The 13,249-nt window shown below is 36.8% G+C and overlaps 1 protein-coding gene across 4 annotated transcripts in view; it reads left to right on the forward strand.

The window, feature by feature from the left end:
* Window positions 1–13,249, forward strand: part of LOC131436051 (uncharacterized) — a 413,969-nt gene that overhangs the window by 387,606 nt on the left and 13,114 nt on the right. The window lies entirely within an intron of this gene.

Here is a 13,249-nt window from a genome sequence, read left to right on the forward strand (position 1 = left end):
TAAACATAACGCTGTACAAATGAGATAAAAACAATACAAGAAATAAGTTGTTATTTCGAAGATTAGCATACTCAGAGGTGGGAAACTTTGCTTAGATCTTTGGGAATATTTCAATGGTTCTAAAAAGAACCGATTTGTGAAATTTATCAGATGTTGAGTACTTTGAGTTTTGAATTTAATTTTAGTTCTGAATACTGAAATTGAATTCCCAACCTGAATTAAGGAACTGAATTCCAATATAGTTCCAGAACCCAAGTTCCGAGTTCAACTCCAGTATGAGGGTTCTGAATTCTGAACCTGAATTCTGAAACTGTATGTAGGACTTAAGTTTACTTTGCATGTAGGAATTTAATTCGGAAACTGAATTTAGAAAGTAAATTCTGAAACAGATTTAAATTTTGGTTCAGAAGCCAGTTTCAAAATTCTGGTTCAAAGTTCGGATCTGAAACTTTTTTTCCAGAATTCTGATGTTGAATTCATGTATCAGAATTTTGGACAGGAATTCCGAAGTTACACTGACAAAACACAGTTTGGGCAAGGAAAAGTTTTTCCCAAATAACTTTTTTTTTCCTTAAAAGTGCACAAATTGAATTTTTGGCTGTTGTTAGGGAACATGATCCCTCATCTATTAACAAAATTTCATCTAAATCAAAAATGGTTTTCAAATTTTCAAAATCGATTTTTTCAGTGTAGGAGTCGATTGGGATTTTTTTAATACTTTTATTCAAAAACCAAACTAATTATGTAAAAACAATCATACAACGGATAATTGCGAGGGGAAAAATATTTTACCCCTAAATTTATGCTAGGCACCTATACCCATTATGATTTATTTTACGTTTCGACTTTGACTCATCGGTGCGTAGCAGTTTTAGATTAATTGCTAGCGCGACCTGACGACTCAACATAAACCGCTACGCACTGATGAGTCAAAGTCGAAACGTGGAATAAAATACTCATGCAACTTTTTTTTTTGTAGAATTTGTCAGTTTTCGACTACAGGCATTTGAAAAAGAAATGGTAAATAAAGATTGGCCCTTTTCAAAAGACAGTCTAGATCATTTTTGGAAAAACGAAGTATGCAAAGTGTTTTTTTGGTTGAAAAATCTTTATGTACAGCAAGTTTTTTTGAAATCTAAGAGGGTGCTGTCAACATTTGTTCGAGCTGGCGCGAAATTCAACAATAGTAATCTACTGATTGATTGAGTTATATGTATAAACTTTCAAGTTACATCGAATGGATTGTGATTTGAATCATATAAATCTCCCTCAAATCACCGAGAAACTTAGATTGAAATCTTCCATCTACCAGAAATATAAAATGTGAATGAGCCGGCGTTCACAAACAAAAAAACCCTTCTTAATCCACCTAGTGGTGTGATAATGCCTTTCTCTTCTTTCATAACAGTCTCATGAAAATGTATTTCATAATTTTATTAAATAATTTCGGATACTAATTTCGAAACTAATTGATTCAGATTGATTCGAGTAGCTCACAAAAGCATGCTTCAGTGTTTATGTCACACAGTCAGCATCATTTTTCCAAATTAGTGCTTGACATTTGCGTTGCCTATTTGTAATCAGTGATGCTAATCTAAAAAAGCCTTCTTAGTCCACTTAGTGGAATTTTCATATATCTTGAAAAATCACCATAGGGGGGAGTACATGAAATTTTCGAAATCGAAAAAAAATTTTTGATGCCAAAAGGCTTAGAATTGCATGAAACGTCGAGATTTAGTGTCATCTCGAAAAAAAAAATTTTTGAAAAAGGCGACTTTTTGGGACTTTATTTTTTGAGAGGACACTAAATTTCGATGTTTTATGCAGTTTTAAGAGTTCCGGCATCAAAAAAAAATTTCGATTTTGGAAATTTCATGTACTCCCCCCTATGGTGCTTTTTCAAGATCGAAAATTGTCAAACCTTTACCACCGGGCAGCACCCGTTAAGCATGTCCGATTTAGGTCAAATTTTGCATGAAGGCTTTTTTCGAGGTGCTTAAACTTTTGAGCACTAGAACTTAACGAAAATAGAGGTGATCCCAAAATGTTGGCACCCTTATATATAAGAGCGGTAAAAATCAACGTGTTTTGTCGGTTACGTCACTTATACCATCATATATTTGGAACCAAAAGTCACAACCATTTGATCTTCGAACTTGATCAACGGCCCGACAGTAGCTTTCAAACGAGCCCAAGTTTGTTAAAATCGGATCAGCCATCTCTGAGAAAATAGAGCGCGTTCAAATATCTTCGAAAAGTGCACATACATACACACACATACACACACACACACAGACATTTTCCGATCTCGACGAACTGAGTCGAATGGTATATAACACTATGGGTCTCCGAGGCTCCGTTCGAAAGTCGGTTTTTCCAGCAATTCTAATACCTTTCTATAGAGAAAGGCAAAAACTTGTTGACGTTTTTGCCTTTCTCATATAGAGGTTATGCAATCACTGTGAAAACCGACTTTTTAACCGAGGCCCGGATCGCCGAGTGTCATATACCATTAGACTCAGTTCGTTGAGTACACAAAATGTCTGTGTACACTAACTTTTCTCGGAGATGGCTGAACCGATTTTTACAAACTTAGATTCAAATGAAAGGTCCTGTAGTTCCATACGTAATTCCTGAATTTCATCCGGATCCGGAAATATAGGGTGAAGTGCGTTAAAAATTTTATACCATTACTGAAAAAGGCGAAAAACCGTAAAACAGTTTTCTAAATCAACCTCATATCTTCTCCAATTGATAGTTTTTATCAGTAGACGGTCAAACAAACCGATCTCGGTTATTCCTTCAAGAATCGAAGAAAATTATATTGAAGAATACCACAGTATTATATATGATGGTATGATTGATATGGGAAAGGCATCATTACACCACTAGGTGGATTAAAACAGGTTTTATTATTTCTTAGACTTTAATTTTGAACTATTTCTGGTTATGTTATACAACTGAAAATGCTATCATAAATTGATGACCAAAATTCCGATGGAATGTAGCAAAAATAATGTTTTTTTTTTTTTTCATAAATACGTTTATTTCATAGGCAATATACATAAGTTTTTCTTCGCCGTGGCATCCACAATACATAGTAGTTTAAACCTAATACATTTCGAATATCATATTAGTATGTTGGTACTCATTAGTTAATCTAAACACTGTTTTTATCAAGCGAGTTGCTATTTTAATTACATTAAATAAAATACATTTATTTTGTACATGATCTTATAACTATTTCAGGATTGTTTGTATCAGTTCACCACTTATATTCAATATCCTATAGTTGGCTATTGGTTGAACTCATGGAAGAGAAAACAGTTTAACATAAAATAAAATTTAAATTGGAACTCCAATGGATTTAATGAAATGATAAAGAAGTTTCATGTATGGAAGGTCACGACAAGCAAGAATGTCGCGAACTGGGACATTGGATAGTCTACCTTGGGTACGCAAGGAATTTATTAGTTGAGATCTGACATCACGAAACTCCACGCATGTCCAAACAACATGGTCAATATCGCGGTAACCTTCGCCGCAAGCACAATGATTAGTCTCGGAAAGTCCAATTCGAAGGAGATGTGCATCTAACGTGTAGTGATTGGACATGAGTCTGGACATCACACGAATGAAATCTCTACTCACATCCAGTCCCCTGAACCATGCCTTTGTCGATATTTTAGGAATAATTGAGTGCATCCACCGACCCAGATCATCTTTATCCCAAGAAGCTTGCCAGCTGGCAAGTGTTCTTTGGCGAGACGCGCTATAGAATTCGTTGAAAGCAATCGGTCTCTCATAAATTTCACCCTCAATAGCACCACGTTTGGCTAAAATATCGGCTCTTTCATTGCCTGGAATGGAGCAATGAGCCGGAACCCAAACTATTGTAATTTGATAATTATTATTCAATATGACGTTCAGGCACTGTTTTATTTTGCTCAAGAAAAGCGGTTCATTTTTGCCAGCAGCGTTTGAGCGAATGGCTTCAATTGCACTCAGACTATCTGTGAAGAGGAAATAATGGTTTGGAGATAATGTGACGATTACATTCAAGCTATAATGAACTGCTGCTAACTCTGCTATATAAACAGATGCAGGTTCTTGAAGCTTGAATGAGGCCGAAACATTATTGTTGAACATACCAAACCCTGTCGCTTCTTCCATTCGCGATCCGTCCGTGTAAAACATTTTCTCAGAGTTAATATGCCTGAACTTACTTGAAAATATTTTTGGGATTTCCATAGAGCGTAGGTGGTCCGGGATTCCACGCACTTCGCGCTGCATGGATGTGTCGAAAAATAAAGTTGAGTCAGGTACATTTAGGAGGCTGACACGGATAGGAATATATCTTGAAGGGTTGATTTCCTGTGACATATGGTTAAAATATACTGTCATGAATTTTGTTTGAGATCGAAGCTCGACTAGTCGTTCGAAATTATTAATTACCATGGGATTCAGCACATCACATCTTATTAGCAGGCGTGATGAAAGCTCCCAAAATCGATCTTTTAATGGAAGAACTCCCGCCAGAACTTCAAGACTCATTGTATGTGTCGAATGCATGCAGCCTAAAGCAATTCGCAAACAACGGTACTGAATTCGCTCAAGTTTGATAATATGAGAATTTGCAGCGGAACGAAAACAAACGCATCCATATTCCATCACTGAAAGTATCGTTGTCTGATACAATTTTATTAGATCTTGCGGATGAGCACCCCACCAAGACCCTGTTATTGTTCGAAGAAAATTTACTCTTTGTTGGCATTTCGTTATCAGATACCTAATGTGTCCTCCCCACGTGCATTTGGAATCAAACCACACCCCGAGGTATTTGAAAGTCAAAACCTGTTCGATTATTCTTCCCATCATATGAAGCTGAAGTTGCGCGGGATCATGCTTTTTTGAAAAGACGACCAGCTCTGTTTTCTCCGCAGAGAATTCGATACCAAGATGAACAGCCCAAACGGACAATTTATCTAAGGTATCTTGCAATGGTTTTTGCAGATCAATAGCTTTGGATCCAGTAACTGAAACCACGCCATCATCTGCCAATTGTCTTAGTGTACATGGGGTTACTAGACAGCTGTCAATGTCATTCACGTAAAAATTATAGAGGAGCGGACTGAGGCATGAGCCTTGCGGGAGACCCATGTAGCTAATTCTGATTGTTGCCAAATCGCCATGTGAAAAATGCATGCGTTTCTCTGACAAAAGGTTGTGCAAATAATTATTTATAACCGCTGGGAGTCCATGTTGGTGGAGCTTGTCTGAAAGAACATCAATGGAAACTGAATCAAATGCTCCTTTAATGTCTAAAAATACAGATGCCATTTGTTGCTTTTGAGCGAAGGCAATTTGGATGTCAGACGAAAGTAATGCAAGGCAATCATTCGTCCCTTTATTTCTACGGAAGCCAAACTGAGTATCTGACAACAAACCGTTCGTCTCGACCCAAGTGTCGAGACGTCGTAGAATAATTTTTTCGAACAATTTTCTGATGCAGGACAACATCGCAATGGGTCTATATGAGTTGTGATTGGAAGCTGGTTTCCCCGGCTTTTGAATGGCGATAACTTTCACTTGTCTCCAGTCAGGTGGAACAATATTTTGCTCAAGAAACTTGTTGAACAATTCCAACAAACGTCTTTTTGCGAGGTCGGGCAGATTCTTCACCAAGTTGAATTTAATTCTGTCCAATCCAGGAGCGTTATTGTTACAAGACATGAGTGCTATGGAAAATTCCATCATTGAAAAGGGGCTATCAATGGAATCATCATTTGAAGAAGACTCCCTAACAATGCTATGCGTAGGAACGGAATCTGGACAAACTTTCCTCGCAAAATCAAATATCCATCGATTCGAGTACTCCTCACTCTCATTTCCTACGTTACGATTCCTCATTCGTCTGGCCGTATTCCAAAGAGTGCTCATTGAGGTTTCTCTTGACAAACCTTCCACAAAATGTCTCCAATAGCTGCATTTCTTAACCCGAAGTATGTTCTTGTACTTGGTTTCTAAAACCAAGAATTTTTCAAAATTCTGAGGAGTTCCTCCCCCTCGTTTTAAAAACGTCTTGAAAGCATTTTGTTTCGCGTGTTTAGCATCTGAGCACTCTTTGTCCCACCAAGGATTTGGAGGTCTTCTGTTAGACGATGGACCAAGAAATCGTTTGGTTTGGGCTTGTTCTGCGGCCTCCAGAATCGAACAAACGAGGAAGTCATATTCTTCAAGTGGGGGAAGCTCTTCCATTGAAGTTAAGACACTTGAAATATTACTTTGGTATTTAATCCAGTCAATATTTTTTGTCAAATCATATGGAATATTAACTGAATTAGCAATGCCTTTGTTACTGCTAATTGAGATGATGATTGGTAAATGATCGCTACCATGTAAATCAGGAAATACTTTCCAGGTGCAATCTAGTCGAATTGAAGTCGAACAAAGAGATAAATCTAATGCACTTGGACGTGCAGGAGGTCTTGGGATCCGTGTCATGCTACCCATATTTAGTACCGTCATGCTAAAATTGTCGCAAATATTATATATTAGAGATGATCTGCTATCATTGTAAACGGAACCCCACATCATTCCGTGCGAATTGAAATCTCCTAAAATCAAACGTGGAGCAGGAAGGGCTTCGACAATTTCATTAAGCTGTCGTTGTCCAACTTGAGCTCTTGGAGGAATATATACCGAAGCAATGCAAATGTCCTTTCCTTTAATGTTTATTTGACAAGCAACAACTTCTATACTAGAAGTCGAAGGAATGTTTAATCTATAAAAGGAATAACATTTCTTAATTCCTAAAAGCACTCCACCATACGGGGAGTCTCTGTCGAGACGTATAATGTTAAAGTCATTAAAATTTAAGGCTATGTTTGATGTAAGCCATGTTTCGCACAACGCAAATACATCACATTTTTGACTATGCAACAAAACTTTAAATGAATCAAGTTTTGGCATGATGCTTCGACAATTCCACTGCAGGACAGTGATTGAATCATTTGCGGCGGATGATAAATTATCCATCAAATGATACAAAACCTGAAAGAGCTGGCCATTGAGCTGATAACTGTTTCAAAAAAGTTCTAGCTATTGGAAGGAATGCTGTTATGATGGTCTTTAGAGGTTCAGAAATATTGAATGCAGCGAAAATCCATTCTACAATTTCCGAAAATTTCAGTAATCCTGTTGGTGAATGTGAAATGGAGCCCACTGGATTATTGTCTTTTCTTGAGCTAGTTCCTGGATTGGTTTGTGAATTTGACAAACCAGGAGGCACAGTTTTTGGTTTTAAATTTGGCTTTTTAGCTTTAACACGGGGATCTTTTTTTGAAGGTATAATTTTAGGTGTCTTTTTTGGTATTTTGTGGTTTGTTAATCTCCTCTTAACAGACCCTTGAGGAGTGACAAACGAGGTATCTTCACTATTTCCGTCAGAGTCAGATTCCTCTGGCTCCGCAAGATTTGAAAAACCGTTTTCGGTTTCCAAAGGGGAGACATGTATGACCGTTTTGAGCATTTCTGCATATGTGCGCTTAGACCGTGCTTTTAAAGAAAGCTTCATTTTGTCTTTACGCAGCTTAAATGCAGCGCACACTGAAAGATCATCATGAGGGCTTTCCCCACAATAAACACATTTTTCAACATCTTTATCGCAAAGATTATCCTTATGAGGCCCTTGACATTTGATACATTTGGACTTATTACTACAGTAAGTAGCTGTATGTCCGAATTTTTTACAGTTCGTGCAATTCATAACATGCGGTACGAAAAGCCGAACAGGAAGACGAATTTTATCGATATAGACATGGCTAGGCAATGCAGATCCGGCAAATGTTACGCGAAACGAATCTGAGGGACGATAAGACTTTTTTCCATCGACAATAGATGCTGAGTACAATTGTTTGCACTCGAGTATCTTAACTCCCTCAAGCATGGAGTTTTTAAAACGGCCAACTCCATTTTTAAGTAAATCATCTGCTGTCAGACTTGCTTCAGTCACAACACCGTCAATTTCTACCTCCTTCGATGGAATGTAAACTCGATATTCAATAGCAAATAATTTACAGGTTACAATATCGTTTGCCTGTTTCAAGTCGTTAACTACAACTCGAATTTTATCTCTATTAACCTTACAGATTTCTTTAACTTCAGAGAAATGTGATGTCAAATCCTTTGTAATTTGCATCAAGTTTAAAATCTTTTCTTTTTTTCGAAGATAGACTATCCATGGCCCAGTGGTACCCTGTGGATAATGTTTAGCCCTCGGAGTATTTAAACTTTTACTAGTATCCGGAATCGGATTCGGATGATCTTCCATGAGATCATCCATTACATTAAATTTTTTTTGTAAATTAATAATACCAAAATAAAAACTTATGTTTAGTAAAATTTCAGATATAAGAAATAAAAAATAAATTAAATTAAATCTACCTTGTAGCTGATGTCTCTGTTCCTTTATCGTGAAGAACGACGTGAAGCTCTTCCAACGATTTCCAATTGGTAGTCTTTTGCTGTTTCCAATTGGCAGTCTTCTGTCGTTTACTGCTATCTCAGTTGCTCTGCCGTCGTTGTGAACACCACTGCACTTGCTGTACCTGACCCCAGGTACAGTGCTTTTGCTCTTGGTGGCGATCAAATGCGATGCTTGCAGTGTAGCACCTCGCGATATATGCCGTCTCTTTTGATCCTACGCAGCGTACAAATTCTGGTACCTGGTAGATCAGCACTGGGTTGCTTTAGCACCTCTGTGCCTTTGCACCCCTTCGTCTTCGCACCTTTATGCGATGGCACCTCTGTGACTCGTCACTTCTATGCTCTCGCACCTCTGTGTTTCTACACCTCTGTGCGTATGAACGGGATGGCCTTCGTTGATAGCTTTCCAGTCGGGAAACGCCCCGAATATTGCGTTTGCTATGGGCAGTTTAACTACCTGAAGCTTAGAATTGTCTCGGTAGCAGCCGTTAACTCACGAGCCAGTACAATCGAAACACAACCTCTTCGCTTGAATGGTTTTTACTGAATGAAAAAAAATAATGTTGATCCGTTGGATAAGGAAAATATATGCACTATCCAAAACTTATCACTCTCCCAGAGAGTAAATTTTGAAAAGGCCTAGCATCAACTGAGCTAGTAAATTTATTTTTATTTGATACAGGCGTTATGAATTTTCTTCTTAGATGATCGTTTATACCAAACATTTTAGCAAACTTAAATTTTTAGTTATTCGTGATTATTTATTTCTATTGAAATTTTTTTCAGAAATTGTAATCAAATTTTTGATGGCATGAAGCAAAACATATGTTGATACGTTAGATACAACAAGGGATATTTACGATCATCACTCTCTCAGAGGGTAAATTTTTATATTGGCATCCCATAGTAAAGTAAGACGTATTCACGTCAAAAGTATCTATGATCATCTTCATAACACAACCTTGAATTGAATCCATTTTTGAGTCACCTTTTCGCTCGTAAATAGAGACTCCAATGTGCATACGACCCCGTTGACAAATCAATCATTTTTCAAGTGTACAATAATTGAAGAAATGCTTTCGAATTCAATGTGGTCAATGTGGCAAACCCAACAACAAATCACAGAGATAAAAGCGCTTCTAACTTGGTCCATAAAATCTATCGCCGAAAGTCCTAAATTTCCAGATAATTGGTATTTCATATACTCAAATGAACACTGTGTGCCGCAGACCGAAAATGGCATCCACACAGCGTAAAAACGGCTATCCAGCGAGCGAATGGGTGTGACTTCCAGTTTTGTTATCAACTCGCTAGTCAAACTAGTTGTCTTCCTTACTGTCAGAAGTTTACTGGACGAAAAAATGTGTTGGAGCCAAAGCTTAAAATTATCACGCATTCGCAATGAAAAAGTCCAATCCAACAACCTCATATTAGTTTTTTGCAATAACTGAGCTCAAACATATATTGGAGAAGCCAAATGAATTAAAAACTAACAGAAAAGATGATTTATTAAAAAAAAGATACGCTCAGAGACAGAACTCGAACCTGCGTTCTTATGCATTCCGTGCATACGCGCTACCATTTCGCTACTCTGAACCTTGTAATTAGACACTCTAAAACGCAACCGTGGTCTACATCCTGGCCGTCACCCGATGTACGTTCTACCAGCGATGTCCAGCCAGCGACCGGCACCAGTAAAGAAGGTGACAAGCGATTATAAATACACTCTCCTACTCAGTGCTTGAGCGGAAGAATTGGTATAAAGCGAGAAGCCTAATGTTTGATGGACAGAGAAGATGTTTGGATGTACATATGTTATCGGTCGGGTAACGGCCAGGATGCAGACCATGTTCGATGTACGTTCTACCATGTCTGACTGCATTTTAGAGTGTCTAATAACAAGGTTCAGAGCGGCGAAATGGTAGCGCGTATGCACGGAACGCATACGAATGCAGGCTCTAGTCCTGTCTCTGAGCGTATCATTTTCCAATAACTCATCTTTTCTGTTAGTTTTTATCCATTTGTCTTCTCCAATATACATTTTTTTATTCAGTCATTGCAAAAAAACTGAACTTAGTTATGGCGGCTTTACGTCAAACCAAATAAAATGGCCATCGTCCAGGTACCATGCGCGTGGGTGGTTTTAGTAAATTTTCGATGGAAGTTTTGAAAAATTTGCCAAAACCAAAAACATACAGACCTTTGAAATACCTTTCTCTATCTGCAGGGCAAAAATGGCTAAAAAAATTCGGAGGATTTTCCGAGTCTTATCAAAAATAGCACTGAAAAAATGAGCTTTTTTTCTGATCTTTCACAATTATTTGAAAAAATAATTCGTTGGCATGAAATTTTTTTTTTTTTTTCAAAAAAACCTCATGCTGGCTTTAGCTCTGAAAAATTAATGTTTTTGTGATCTTTCACAATTATCTGGAAAAATAATGCGATGACATAATTTTTTTTTTTCAAATAAATCTTATGATGGCTACAAAGATCACATTCGGACACATTTTTTAGAAAACCTTTTCACGCTTTTCATGGAAAATCAACGAATTTCATATAACCGATTTCGTTGAAACTTTTGAAATTCGTGGATTTTCTATGAAAAGCGTGAAAAGGTTTTCCAAAAATGTGTCCGAATGTAATCTTTGTAGCCATCATAAGGTTTATTTGAAAAAAAAAAAAAATTTATGTCATCGCATTATTTTTCCAGATAATTGTGAAAGATCACAAAAACATTAATTTTTCAGAGCTATTTTTGATAAGACTTGGATAATCCTTCGAATTTTCCAGTCTTTTTCACCTTGTAGATAGTTGAAAGTATTTCAAAGGTCTGTAAGTTTTTGGTTTTGGCAAATTTTTCAAAATTTCCATCGAAAATTTCCTAAAACCACTCGCGCGCATGGTACTTGGACGATGGCCATAACCTCGACCGCAATAAACGAAAAGAAACGAAGCATTTTCGTCTCTTATTGTCAACAAAAGAGAATATCACTGTTTACCTCACTCATTCCTCTATGACAAGACGAAATCAATTTAACGTCTGCAGGAAGAATCAGTAGAATTTCAGTTCTCGTTCTTTCATCGATATAATGAAAATCTGTGACGTTTGGCCATGAAAATTGTCTAAAGTATGATACATCGAAGTAATTACACTTCAGTTTCCAAAGAGCTTTCTATAGAAACTAAAACTATTACCAATTAGAACACCAACAGGTAAAAGTCATTGTGAATCGTTTTCTGTCATTAACGATTCTCAAAGCTTTTTTGAATGGTATACTATTGAAATACTTAAACGATGTTGCCTCATATGTTAAAGTTAAATGTTTTCGAATCGACTGGTTATTGAATTCTAGAAATCCATCAACAAATACAGAATTATAATCGTTCAAAATTATGTAAGAAAAAGGTTAGGCGGCTAGTTTTAATTTTTTTAATTGACACCCGGCCTCGTATATTGAAGAATAAAGAACTAATGTGAGCTTAAGCTTGAGCAACCCCTGGTTGCTACTCCGTTACTGATCGGGATTAGCTGAAATTGTACCTAAAGTTTCTAAATGATCCGACCTGAGAATGGTAAACCATCTTTCAATGTACATCTTCTGGTAATCCCAGAATTCATTGATCAATACCGGCGCCGGCCAGGCCCGAGCTTAGATCGTCTAAGGAATGGGAAGGGATGTTAGTCCAACACTTGTTGTTACTAGAGGCCGTAGTGGAAGGATATTTGTTAGTAAAAATTTCAGTATTAGAGTATTCGCGCGCGACTTAGTATGTTCCGGTTTCAAGATGCTCGGATGCACCACTAAACTCATTGACTTTCCGAGTGAACGTTTCAACAATATCCGATGCTGAAGACCCTGAAACTCTTGAGTCACAGATCTTATTCGTGAAGGAAAATTTGAAATACTATCGCGTAACGAATAAAAACTTCCCTAATTTTTATAAATGAAATTACGAAATAAACGAGTTATTATTTTATTTTTTTATTAAAATTATTAATTTGTTTATAAGTTTATCTGGGCAGCCGGCTACCGAGAAAAATATTAATTTATTGTTTGAAATATTAATATCAAGTGTATTTTTACTATGTATTCAATTTACCGATATATGTTATCTCTGTTATTAACTTTGTAATATCAACAGATTTGCGCATTAGTTGATTTTTATCATTCAATTTACAATCCTGAAAGACAATCAATAACATGGAAGAAGAAAACATTCCAAATAAAACTTTTCTCTGAAACTAGACGGAAATTGATAGGTTGAATGAAAAGATAATTTAGTAAAATAGAGTAATCAGATGTGAAACATTGAAAATATCTGATAACTGAAAGGAAAAAGAAACTCCTGCAATTGTCGCCTTTTACGACATGGACATTCATTTTTTTCCGCCGGATTCTACACGGCATCTAGGCTGGTACTGTCCGGGGAGAGCTAATAGGTACTATCAATCTCCTAGTGGACCTCAGCTCCTATGAAGAATAAAGAATCAATATGAGCCTTTCAACATTTGAATTACACTGCCGGATATTGAACATGATTTGTTAAAACTGGCAAAAAGGTGATTGTTCACCAGGGATCTGTTTTTCTGTTTCATGAATAATATCCCAAATTTATATCAAAATTGATAGGAAATGCTGGTAGTAGTACTTTAATACGCAGACGATATCTATATCAAAACTTTGCAAAATGTTGCAAAAACTCGAAAGCGTAATGAAGTTCTCGTAATTTTTTATCTTTATCATTCTGCTCATAGACATAA

The sequence above is a fragment of the Malaya genurostris genome, chromosome 3 (assembly GCF_030247185.1).
Source record: "Malaya genurostris strain Urasoe2022 chromosome 3, Malgen_1.1, whole genome shotgun sequence".
NCBI classification, from domain to species: Eukaryota; Metazoa; Arthropoda; class Insecta; order Diptera; family Culicidae; genus Malaya; species Malaya genurostris.